This window comes from Ictalurus punctatus, chromosome 19, assembly GCF_001660625.3.
Source record: "Ictalurus punctatus breed USDA103 chromosome 19, Coco_2.0, whole genome shotgun sequence".
Classification (NCBI taxonomy): domain Eukaryota; kingdom Metazoa; phylum Chordata; class Actinopteri; order Siluriformes; family Ictaluridae; genus Ictalurus; species Ictalurus punctatus.
Window position 1 is genome coordinate 8,720,551 of NC_030434.2, and position 13,689 is coordinate 8,734,239.

At 41.6% G+C, this 13,689-nt stretch overlaps 1 protein-coding gene across 8 annotated transcripts in view; it reads right to left on the minus strand.

Annotated features, from left to right (window-relative positions):
• The window catches only part of LOC108279672 (synapsin-3), a 124,757-nt gene that overhangs the window by 95,835 nt on the left and 15,233 nt on the right, over positions 1-13,689 (minus strand). Inside the window, exon 1 of one of the 8 annotated variants that reach the window (XM_017494012.3) lies at positions 12,474-13,626. The exons of the other annotated variants lie outside the window; for them this stretch is intronic. The gene's annotated coding sequence lies outside the window, so the exon portion shown is untranslated. Of the gene's footprint in view, positions 1-12,473; positions 13,627-13,689 lie in introns of those variants that run through there. 8 annotated transcript variants of the gene reach the window in all.

Genomic DNA, 13,689 nt, shown 5'->3' on the forward strand with positions numbered 1-13,689 from the left:
AAGCATATTTCATAAGTTAAACATATTCTGAAGCACAGAATAAAAAACTTAAATGAGACATTTGAAAAATAACTCTGATCAAAAATGTCCCAGTTATTGACAAACCCTATTTAACTGGCAGCATTCCTGTTAGGACAACTTTACAATTTTCACTGGCTTTGCAAGATGGCGAGCCGCTCTAAGGTGACTGGAACCCTGCGACAGCAGGTTGTCCAGATGAAGGCCAAAGGGATGACCCTTTCAGCCATCGCAAGTGAAGTTGGTCATTCCAAATCTGTGATTTCCAGAATACTGCAGCTTTACAATGACACGAATTCATTCAAGTCCCCCAAAAGATGGTCGTCCACGTAAGACAAATGCACAAGAGGACAGGATAATGCAGAGACTCTTTACAGGGAATCGGTTCAACACTTCAGCTGGAATTGCTTGCCGGTTCAGAACTGAACAGGGTAAGGATCTGTCTCAGCATACAGTGTCTCGCTGTTTAAGACAATTCGGACTGAAAGCCCACTCTGCAGTGACCAAGCCTCTCATCAGCAGAAAGAATCAAAAGGCTAGGCTAACCTTTGCTGAGGAGCATGTTGTGTGGACAGAGGAGAACTGATCCAAAGTTCACTTTAGTCATGAGAGCAAGTTGAATTGATTTGGGGCCAATGGGGAACGTTACGTTCTGCGTCCAACTGGGAAGAGACTGAACCCAACGTGTGTGAAGAAGTCAGTGAGAGGTAGAGGAGGAAGTTTCATGGTTTGGGGAATGTTTTCTGCAGTAGGAGTTGGGCCTCCTATACAGCTACATGGCAGGGTGAATGCAAATTTGATCAGAACCTCCTTCGGCAACATGCGGTTCCTTCCCTGCGAGCATCTCCCAATCAGCCCGCAGTTTTCATGCTAGACAATGCCCCCTGTCACACTGCAACATGGGTAAAGCAGTTCCGTGACGCCAAGAACACCGTAATAATGAAACGGCCAGCCCAGAGTCCTGATCTAAACCCGATTGAAAATCTGTGGAAAATCTTTGGTGACAAATGTATGGCTAATAAACCCACTTCAGTTACAGAACTGTGGAAGAGACCGGAAGAAGAGAGGACCAAGATCACACCAGAGCAGTGTGAGAAACTAGTGATGTCCTGTGGACACAGATGTCCTGAAGTCGTTCAAAGCAAAGGCCTCTTCCTACTTCCTACTAATTTTTTGACAGCTCTAACCCTCAAAAGTTCTAGTTATAATCTTCTTTTGCGCTACAATGGTTACTGTTCTCTAATTGTGATCACGGTGTTTTCCACATAATAAAAGGGTTTTGCTGAAGTGCCTTGGTTATTTGGAGAAACATGCTAGTAGAACGATGGTATACCCACAGCTAATATGCCGTCAAATTTGGAGCGACGAAGATGAACAATATTTCAGAAAAAAAAAAATCAAGTGTTTATAAATTGTTCTCAAATATCGATTGCCGCTGTACAACATGCGGTGCTTGTTGCCACAGGATTGATTCCTCACATAAAAAAAAGTGTTCCCTACTCATATAACACTATGGACAAAACAAACCAGACATGAGCCAAGCACATCAAGAAAAATTCCAAAAAATCCAATCGGGACATCATGTTCATAAACCTCTGGTTTATAATAAAGAATTATTCTGAGGAGAAGAAACACATACACTTTAACTGTCTTCAGGTATGGTTCATTTTTTACAGGGATAAGCCATCTAAGGGTCTTGTCCTGTAATGTGAGATGATCAGCAGAACATTTTAGACTCCGAACCTGCAATCAATAGCCACATTCTTGTGAACCTTGTACACGTGCCATACACTGTACCTACATATGAATTTCAAAAGTATTTTTCATTCTTATCCTCACATTCTGCTCAGGCTATAGAAAGATGAGCCCGGTTCTGAGTAGCAGAGGCACAAAAGCATGTCTGACAGCTACAATGAGCACTCCCAAAGCACAGTATGAGACGCCAAAGCGATACCAACAATTAGGAACGAGAAAGAAGAAGGAGAATCTCAGTCTCACGTCCTGCCATTTGTGAAAGGGGTTATTAAAACAGCCATCAGCCACCAAACAGTTCTGAATACTGAGTTAAAGCTAGTGTAAAGATAACCAGGCTTTGCAGAGGATTACTTGGCAGCTTTCTTTGCTCTCTAATACTGAGTGCAGGCGAAAAGGCATTACCATGCTGAGTAAGAGTCATGGATTGGTGGTCTGGCTCATACTGCAGGTGCATTACAGAGGATATGTCGGTAACACTATGTACCTACATAGTGCCTTTATAACACATACATGAGCACTGCTGCAATCCTAGAGAATTTATGAAAGGCTTATGTCAAAACGCTTAAGATGTCATAGGAGGTTTTACGCAACTTTGTGTTTATGTGGAGAGAAAACACCAGCCATCGATTATCTTTACGAGTTGACTGACTGAGATACTGTGGTAGTGTACAGCTTTTAATCCATTCCTTGCATTAGATTGTTTTTACTAACGGCACACTTTGAGAAAGTTGTAGAAGCTAAACATGGGGCGGTACTTCGGCGGTATTAAAAACCATTCATTTGGCAGGCATGTAGGCTTCATAAATACGAAGCTATATTAGAATGGGGCTCCAATTTAATTTGAATTAGAATACAAATATAAACAGATTGAGGATTCAGTTCTATGCTTCTATAAAAAGTAGATTTCCAGAAGTACAAAATCTCACAAAAGGTAAAATGGCAGGTGGACAAATACATCATTATGGTTTCTATATTTCCATTCTTGACCATGACAAGGACATTGGATGGCTTCTAAAACAAAAATGCCCAGGTTAGAGACAAGTCCAAGCTACAATAGCTTGAGGATAATCTCACCAAGCATCTACGGCTGGGTGCTCATCCGGGGCTGGCACATGGGATGAAAAGGTGGAGTCACCATGCATTGACCAGTCTCTCTGTCAGCAGTCTACACAGACATGGCAAGGTGACGGTCTTCCAGTCCACGGAAGACCTGGATCATGCCTGGCTTGACCCACAAGCACTCTCTCCACAAGCCTGTCAACAATGAACACGGCCACTTTACTCCATTTCCTCCACCGCTTAAAAATGTTTGTGCTCATGGTAGCTATTGGCTCTGACTCAATCAAAGCCTACACATAATCTAAATATTAGGCACACTTTCAGTGAAATCATTGAAATACCAATGGTTAACAAATGTTCACAGCTTTATAAAATAAATAAATAAATAAAAAAATCAGCCAGAAGGTGCTTTCAATACAAGTGCTACCAACATTTATTCATCTTCAGTAGTGGCTTTATTGTAGTGTGGGTTGGATCTGGAGGCTATCCCAGGAACACTGGGCCATCTTTTTCGGTCTTTTTTTGTCAGTCCATCACAGGGCACTATGCAGACACACATTCACACACTCATTTACACCAAGTGGCAATTTAACTTAGCCAACCCACCTACCAGCATGTTTTTGGGATGTGTGAAGAACCCAGAGAACCCAAAAGAAACCCACATGGCCATGGGATTGACATGCAAAACTCCACACAGGCTGTACCCTGAGCACAGAACTGAACCGGGACCCTGGAACTGTGAAGCAGCCACCGTGGTACCAACAAACAGCCACAAAAATGCTAAATGAAGTAACACATGGAACAATAGTCTAAGGATATGACTTGGTCTGCATGAAAGAAGAGAAAAGAAGGACAGTGAATATACACATTATAGATTACGCAGATAAGGAAAGGTAAATTCCTCAATGGGAAACACCAGACACACCAAATGCTGCCACCATTGAGAGGCCACTTTACAGGTCGAGCTCATTAACTTGAATTGAATTTAAAACCTCAAACATTGGAGTTTCTCCAAAAATGGCAGCACGCTGTGCAGCATTTGGACACACCCAAAATGAAAGGAGAAGGAACGCGTTTCAACTGGTGAATTGATCAGGGACTTTATTTGACAGGAGCGGCATGGTGGAACAACAGGTCACGTTGACGCCTCACAACTCCAGGATTCCCGGTTTAATCCTGAGATCGGGTTAATGTCTGTTCGGAATTTCGCATGTTCTCCTCATCTTCACATGGGTTTCGTCCTATTGTCGAAAGATACATGTAGGTAAGTGGATTGGATATGTTAAATTGCTCCAAGGTGTGAATGTGTCTGAAAGATGCCGGTGATGAACTGGCGACCCATCTGGGGTGAATCCTCCTGCATTATGCCCTGTGCTCCTGGGATCCACCATGATCCTGACCAGGATAAAGCGAGTATTGATAATGAAAAAATTACTTTACTTGACTGTAAACACTGGATTATGGCTGTGTTACATGTACTGTTTCACGGTAGGTCTCTCCATAGACTTGGATTGGCTTACTGCTTCCCTTCACTACAGCAAAGCATTTTGTGAATTGCAACACAGATACTGTATTATGATGGTGCACGATTCCTCTTTCATAAAGGCTTTAAATGCTTGGCTAAATCAGATGCAGCTGTTGGACTCATTTACTGTACAGTAAGTTGCGTTTTGCTGCCACATGGCTAAACAGATCTCGCCATCATCCAGTTATCATTACAGCCATCATGCTAGCCTATGAGAAAGAAAGCTGTTGTTTTCCCACACCAACACTACACTAATGCTTACGATATGTCAAGCCCTTGCCTGTTGAATAATGGTTTAATAAACATAACATGATTATCAAAGGTGATGTGACTGTGGATGTCAACTCAGTGTGAGTAAATTATTGGAGTTTTTTTTTTTTATATCTAGAAATTAAAACAGATTCTCCAGGTTCTTGGTTTCCTCCAATCTCCTAAAATATGCTGATTGATAGACTGGAGACTCTCAATTGCCTTTGGGTGTGAATGTGTGTGAATGATGCTCTGCAATGGACTGGCATTCCATCTTGGGTGTATACCTCATGTCTAGTGTTGGTATATGAATAGAGTATATGCTTTCATACTGTGAAAAAGTATATGCCCCCATCCTGATTTCTTCTGTTTTTGTGTATATCTCATACTATATAGTTTGTGTATATCTCATACTATATGCATTCATAATGGTGTTCAGCTGGACTAGACGCAAACTTTACTGCAAACCCTGTTCAATCAAATCGGCACTTAAATAGAACTTTTTCAACAGCATGAAGTTGGTTAAAAGGTCTTACCCAGTAACACACTATGCCCAAATTGAAAGAAATTCCAGAAATGAGGAGGAAGAAGGTGATTGTAATATATCAATCTGGGAAGGGTTACAAAGCTATTTCAAAGGCTCTGGGACCTCAAAGAACCACAGTGAGAGCCGTTATCTCCAAATGGAATAACTCCAGATGTGGCCGATCTTTCAAAATTCCTCCAAGAGCACAGCGACGACTCATCCAGGAAGTCACAAAAGAGCCAAGGACAACATAAAAGGACGTACAGGCCTCTCTTGCATCAAAAAAGGTCACTTTCCATGACATCTATGGCATCTATGGAAGAGTGGCGAGGTGAAAATCATTGCTAACCCAGGAGAACATTAAGGCTCATGTGTATTTTGCCAAAACACACCTTGATGATCCTCAAAACCTTTGGGAGATTGTTCTGTGGACTGATGAGTCGAAAGTGGAACTGTTTGGAAAACAGGGATCCCGTTGCATCTGGTATACACCAAACACAGAATTCCACAAAAAGAGCCTCATACCTATAGTCGGGGATGGTGGTGGAAGTGTGATGGTGTGGGGATGCTTTGCTGCTTCAGGGCCTAGGCAACTTGCAATAATTGAGGGAAACATGAATTCTGCTCTCTACCAAAAAAATCCTAAAGGAGAATGTCCGGTCTTCAGTCCATAAGTTAAAACTCAAGTGCAACTTAATTATGCAGCAAGACAATGATCCAAAGCATAGAAGTAAATCCACCTCTGAATGGCTAAAAAAAAAAAAAAAAAAGTTTTAAAAATGAAAGTTTTGGAGTGGTCTAGTCAAAGTCCTGACTTGAACCAACTGAAATGCTGTGACAGAACCTTAAACAGGCAGTTCATGCTGGAAAACCCCCCAGTGTGGTTGAACTAAAGCGAAGAGGAGTGGGCCAAAATTCCACCACCATGCTTGTGAAAGACTGATCTCCAGTTATCGAAAGCATTTGGTTGCAATTATTGCTGCTAAAGGTGGCACAACCAGATTCTAAATTTAAGGGGGCAATTCATTTTTCACATGGGATCACTTTTTGTTTGTTTTAATGACAGTATGCACTCCAGCTGCCATGGATTCCACAAATTTGTGTAAAACCTTATGATCCCTTTTTAGATCAAACCCATCGGCGTGTCATCTGAACAGGTGCTTCAATAGAAGAGATTAGACATGAGGAAAATCTGACCTTTTGTACAATGCAGTTAACACGGTCAATATCGCACATTTGTTTACATTTAAACAGGGACATAGAAATAGTGTAGAATCTTGAATATGAAATATTCAAGATATTGAATATTTACTTTTTGTTTTAAATATTTAAAAATTCAATAACCTTATATACATACGTATATAATTTTAGAACCTTTGTGAAAGAACTGTTAACGGAAACGGTGTTTTATCTGTAATATATGACATTATAAATTACGCTGCATTTGACATTGATAGTTACTGATGGTGTAATTTAAAAGCACTGTATAAGATATTTTCGAGTTTTGCTTTTGGGCTTGTTTTGGGACTGGAGCAACGAACCTCATATAAAAATGCAAGCAAAAAGATTTTATTGACTACTAAACCCATCAAGGTGGTTATTAGCAGTGTAGTTAATACAGAAATCACATTTAACACCCCTGTGTTTTCATGGTTCGAGTTTGCATATTCAGCTTGATGGCAGCCAGTTCTGATGTCGTGTTCGGTCTGAATTTGGTCTGCTGTCTCTCTCACTGCTGTTATCACCTCCCTATTCAGAACAGTCTCAAGAACAAGTGAAAATGACTGAGGAGGTGATTATTCACTTGACACACACACACACACAGCCACACACAGTACTCGTGTTAAAACACCATGCTTAACACTTCTGGAAGTCACGTCTTATGTCAAACTCAAGTTCAAAACTTTTCGACTGATTTAATCTAGCGTTTTATCTTGAAACATAAAAACATCTCTGGGAATTAATTTTTCCATTCTGCGAGAGTGACAGAAATGACAAGAAAGCTTCACTTATTTTTATTGTTATTTATTCCACTCACATCTGAGAACTGAATTTATTGTCATGTGCAATGTTTCGTATCCCAGTTCCACAGTAAGACCCCACATACCGATATAAAAACTAATCATTTTATTCTAAACAGTGAACATAATCACACATATTCCCAGGTCTTAATATCTCTGGGCTATGGGGTAGGGTGGCAAAACAGAAGCCTTTTTTTTTTTTAACAAAACAATAAATAAAAAAGACATCAAATCTCCCAAGACATGTGGAATAATGTGTTATGGTCTGATGAGACCAAAGTTGAACTTTTCAGCCATAATATACCAAAAGATGTGTTTGGCACAAAAGATACACAGCACATCACCAAAAGAACACCATCCCCACCGTGAAGCATGGTGGTGGCAGCATCATACTTTGGGCCTGTTTTTCTTCAGACTTTAATCAGTGTGGATGGAATAATAAATAGCTCCAAATACCGGTCAATTTTGGCGCAAAACCTTAAGGCTTCTGCTAAAACACTTTCAGTAAGATGAAGAGGAGTTTCGCCTCTCAGCATGACAACGACCCAAAGCAAACCTCCAGATCAACACAGGAATGGCTTCACCAAGACAAGCTCAAGGTGTGAATGCTGTGATCAAATCTGAAGGTGCTTCAACTAAATACTAGGTTAAGAGTGTGCACACTTTATGCAACCAGTTTATTGTAATTTATTTCTTCGTCCCCCCTAAAATGATTCGTATTTGAATTAATAGGTTAAAATTTCACAATAAAAGGTAGAAAACGATCTGACTGATCATGATTTATCTCGGTTTCAAAAGCCTGCCATTTTAACAAGGGCGTGTAGACTTTTTTCCCCCGAGCGTCCTGTTTCCGTGTGGACTGATCTGAATGAAAGTGTGAGCTTTCACACGCAGTCATACATCTCAGTGCTATCAGACGGAAGTCATACTCTGAGAACAGATTCTCAGAAGGTACCAAAATATCAAGACGTCAGAGCATTAACAGGTACAGAACAGTCCGTTACACTTAAGAGGTAATGCTGCTTTTGTTATAATTAAAGGTTTCAGCACAGCGCCACTGGTGCGCCAACATTACTATTAAGACCACCGTTTCTTTCCGACATTTACATTTACTAAGTCATTTACAATGATCACAATTATTGTTTCTTCAGTACACTTCAGCCAAAATTCTGTAAAGCTACTTTAAGCAATGCTCTGGTTTGTTCTCATCCAGCACATGCTAGACAAACCAAAAACTTAATAATGAACTCATATTAGTAGTGATGAACTGATCAAAAGGACATTACATTACTGTATATAAATGATGATAAAGAAGAGTGATTTGGTCTTGAAGCGTGAGCTATGAAAACACTGTGAGGCTGGAAGCCTCAAAACCGGCAGCAGCACAGCTCCCCCACACATATGACACTCTGTACAGTGTGTGTCCTGTCAGACTCATAGTAAATATGTTTTGTTTGTGAACAATGCGCCACCTAGGTAAACGAATTGACATCCGTCACTGCCGTGCACTGAGTCATTCCTTCCGTTCAGCTGCCGCCAACTGGCTTCATGATTATAAAACGTAAACAATATGGACACCTGACCATCATACCAATATGTGGTCCTTTCCCAAAATGTTGGAAGCATGCTATTGAATATGATGACTTTGCATGCTGTAGCATTACAGTTTCCCTTCACTGGAACTAAGAAGCCCAAACGTGTTCCAGCGTCACGACGTCCCTGTACACAAAGCGAGCTCCATGAAGACATGGTGTGTGAAGGTTGGACTGGAAGAACTCGAGTGTCCTGACCTCAACCCCACTGAACACCTTTGGGATGAACTGGATCACCGACTGCACCCCAGACCTCCTCAGTACCTGATCTCACTAATACTCTTGTAGCTGAATGATCACAAACCCCCACAGTCACGCTCCAAAATCTAGTGGAAAGCCTTCACAGAAGAGTGGAGCGCATTATAACAGCAAACACAGGGGGGAATAAATCAGGAATGGGACGTTCACCAAGCCCCTATGGGTGCGATTAGTCATGCGTTTACAAACCTTTGGCAATATAGTATAGATTTCACACAGAGTTTACTTTATATGTTTATTTGTGTTTAAACTGTCAAAGTCATGCTCATACACGGCTTTGAGAATCAGGTGTCCACAGACCTTCGGCCATATCATGTATAAGTGCTAATGTACAGTACAAGGGGTAGGAAGTTTCCAAAATGAAGGAGTTATGTTCTACAAGTGAACTAAAAGGAGCTTTCTAATGCTACGTTCATGCAGCAAAGGCTTGAGAAAACCAGAAGCCAACGGTCTGAGGTGGAACGTTCCTCCTCCTCACAGAAGGCAGAGAAACAAAAAGGGGATTGAGATGCTTTTGAAACATATGGTCGAGAGCTCAAAAACAGAAGCAGATGCAACAATTTTTAGGCTCGCTGCCTTGGAAAAAGTTGCAGAGTGCACTGGAAAACATTTTGTACGGCCCGTACGACCTGAGTTTCTCCACCAAGTGATGATAAACCACCGATAATGATTTTACTCAGATATTTACGCAAGGAACTAGGCATGTAACGATACACCCAAAATTCGATTCAATATAATACGGTGTCCCGATTAAATACGACAAAAATGAGCATTAGCTGAATATGTGTCTGAGGTTTCCATTGTCACTTAACTAAAACATTAAGTGCTATAAAAGTATAATCGAATAATATCAGTCAAACTTTATAATTAACTTAAGACGAGGAAATGAGGTTCATTTCATTCATCCGTCGCCATTAAGCGCTTTATCCCAGACCCAATCTCGGGTGGAGAAGGAACAAACCCTGGATGGGACAAATGTCCTTCACAGACACCATGCACACACACACACACACACACACACACACACACACACGTTCACAAACTCATTTACAACTAGGGGCAATTTAGAGTAGCCAGTCCACCTACTAGCATGTTTTTGGAGGTAGAGGGAAAAAAACAAAACCCTGAGAACTCTGAAGAAACCCATGTAGACATGGGGCGAATATGTAAAACCTCACACAGACATTAATATGAGCTCAATTTAGAACCCTGGAGCTGTGACGTAGCAATGCTACCACTGCACCACATTGAAAATAAGTCCTTAAAGCCCCATAATGAAATATGAGTCATAGTAAATAACGTCTGCATATATGCTAAATCCGATTAATGGAAACCGTAAAGCTGAGAAATTGTTCGTGTTTCATATCCTACCGAACAGCAATCAGAAGCTAAAAATAAACAAATGCAGTTAAAATCCAAAAATGCTTCAAGGGTTAGATGACTCATATGTTGTATTCTTCTCTGCACCCATAATATACCGGAATACTCTAAAGTGAACCCCTTAACTGAGCATCATAAAATGCGACCCCGGCCGATGCTGACCAGGTCTTTACTATGCTTCAGAGAAGCTTTTTAAATAACTTTAAATTGAGGAAATATTATGTAAATCACCCCAGCTCATAGCATCATCGGATTAAATACACGGCATCACAGCAAACACAGTGCAGGTGCAGTATTTTAGGACTGATGATTGTTGTGGCTTAGACTCTAAGCATTATTAATTGGAAAGCCTATAGCAAATGAGTAAGTCTGCTATAGTTATTTCATCATTTAGCACCTACCTAAACCATTTAGCTCATATGTGCTTGGTGAACAGCCCAAGTTTTAGTCCCTGTGTGTTTGCTGTTATAATTCGCTCCGCTCTTCTGGGAAGGCTTTCCACTAGATTTTGGAGCGTGACTGTGGGGGTTTGTGATCATTCAGCTACAAGAGTATTAGTGAGATCAGGTACTGAGGAGGTCTGGGGTGCAGTCGGTGTTCCAGTTCGTCCCAAAGGTGTTCAGTGGGGTTGCAGGAAACTCGAGTTCTTCCACTCCAACGTTTACAAATCACGGAGCTCGCTTTGTGCACAGGGACGTTGTGACGCCGGAACAGGTTCTGGGCCTCTTAGTTCCAGTGAAGGGAAATTGTAACGCTACAGCACACAAATACATTGTATCCAATTGTATGCTTCTAATTTTGGGGAAGAAACCACATATGGGTGTGATGGTCAGGTGTCCACATACTTTTGGCCACATTGAGTAGATTCATTCCAATTACGACAAAAACGCTTGAACTATGAAAAAAATCACTGACCAAAAAAGGTGAACATATTGAAGATTCTATTTGTATACCGTTCTACACTGAAGACAAACTGCATCTTTAGCTCGAATCGACACATCTAATAGGCAACTCCTAAATTTTCTTCCTGTGTCTGAATGGATTTCCTCTGCGCTCTCTGGTTTCCTCCCACATCCCCAAAAACACGCCACTGGCTGTGCTCAATTGTACTAGACGTTAAATGTGTCGATTCGTGCATGCTTCCATATCACAGACCGGGGCGTATTCCCGCTTCACGCCCGATGTGGGATAGGCTCCGTATCCACGGTGACCCTGACCGGGTAAAAGCAATTACTGGAGCTGAATGAATAGTAACACATGTATGGTAGTAATTCACATCAGTGTCAGCTCATATCCTAATTCCAGTCATTCAGACCTCCATGTGCTATAGCTCACTAGTAATTGCAGTAACACAATACAGACATGCACACTCGGTGCACGCTTGCACATTCTTAACCTCTCGTCTCATCGCACTCCGTAGCAACCAATCAATCAAATGCAAAGTATTTACAAAAGAAAAAAAACACACACATATATATATATATACGGATCTATTCGATGTGAATCTGGGTTGTATTTTTCGGCCTAACGACTCATGTGAAGGGAAGGCAGGATCACATCCGTGGCTGAGCGCCTGCGGAAACAAGATGATCAACAAGCGCACTGATGCTTCACTCCTACATCAGTGTACACACAATAAACGATTATTATGACACATGCATTTGTTGTCATCGTCAACCTGAGAGAAACCTGCTGAGAAGCCGGCAGGAAGGGAGGGAGGGAAGGAGGGGAAATCTCTCCATTGATTATTTGCACGCAGGAGTGATATCCGGAATCAGTGATGCTCATCATGCATCAAAAAAAACCCGGCACATTACACAGAAAACAGAATGAGACACAGACATTCATTCATTCATTCATTCATTCATTCGGACTCCCCTGTTTGCAAATGGCCCCCGGTAGGAACTGGGAGCGGTTTACAGTGGGCTACATTGTAGCTGCATCTCTTTCTATGAATTGCTCCAGTAAGTACAGAACACACAGTGCAATTACTGCGGAACGCATTCATCTGCTGCAATATGTTGCATTCAAAAGCATTCATATTTATAATATGTTGTTGTTTTGTTGGGTGTTTTTGTTGTTTTGTTTACCTTAGTGCGTCCGGTCCGGGGTTTTTTTTTGTTGTTGTTGTTTTGTTTAGAGAGGATGAGGAGATTCCCTGCGCTCGCGCCACAACCGCAACACGATTCCCCGTACCAGAGCTTCCTCAATATACAGCTCCCCAGTGCATGCCGGGAACGCGAGCGCCTTGTGTCGCATCCACTCCGCTGAAGAGCGCTATATGGGACCGGTTGTGAAAGGCATTGTCACGTGACCGGGGGAGGTGAGTTCGGGGGGTGTATTAATTTTTCTCATAAATGTAGTCGCGCGCGTGCGCACGAGGCATGCGTGGCAATAAGTAAACGTGGATTAACGTGCATTCGCTGTTAGTGTAAGAGGAGTAGTTTTCCATGCATGCACGACGATTCTCATTATATAATCATCATCATCATCATCATCATCGTCGGATTTTCACTCGAATTAAAGGTTCATTCAGGGTTTGAGGACAAGATTTCTACAAACCGGATGCTAGGTGTTAGGCATATCGTTTAAGAAGCAGATTTCCAGCTGTGTAGTGTCCTAGAGCAGGGGTTCCCAAACTTTTCCAGGGCAAGACCCCCCTAAATGGCATTAACATTTGACCGAGGCCCCCCTTTTGCAAGATGTCTTTAAAACACATTAAAAATACTTCTGAATATATCCCCCCTTTTTAAAAAAAAATAATAATTACATCTTACATCTTTATATTACATTACATTAGGATTGGATTGTGTGTGTGTGTGTGTGTGTGTGTGTGTGTGTGGTTGTCTGAGAGTGAGAAAGAGAAAACATACTAGTGGGAGAGATTGGCACACCAAATTTTTGAGGCCCCCCGGGCGCCCCCTGGCGGCCAGCAAGGGGGCCGCGGCCCCCACTTTGAAAACCACTGTCCTAGAGGATTTTGGAACTAGTATTGGACAGTCTCTCCAGGATCTGAATGTGATCGCAGAAATCAACGCAAAATCGAGCAAACTGTTAGGAGGAGCTCGCAATCGTTCAATATTACCGCGAATTCTCGACAGATTCGGGCCATGTGACGTCATCACAACGCGCATTGAGATGAAGCCTTCTTCGATTCACGTGTGTCGAACATGAGTACAGCTAAAAGGTCTCATTTTAGCAACAAACATCACTGCGAACGACACTGTAAAACTATTTCATTCAAGTAGTTTTCCGCCAAAAAATAACTAAATAAAAAAATCTGCAAATTTCATCAAAAATTTTTAC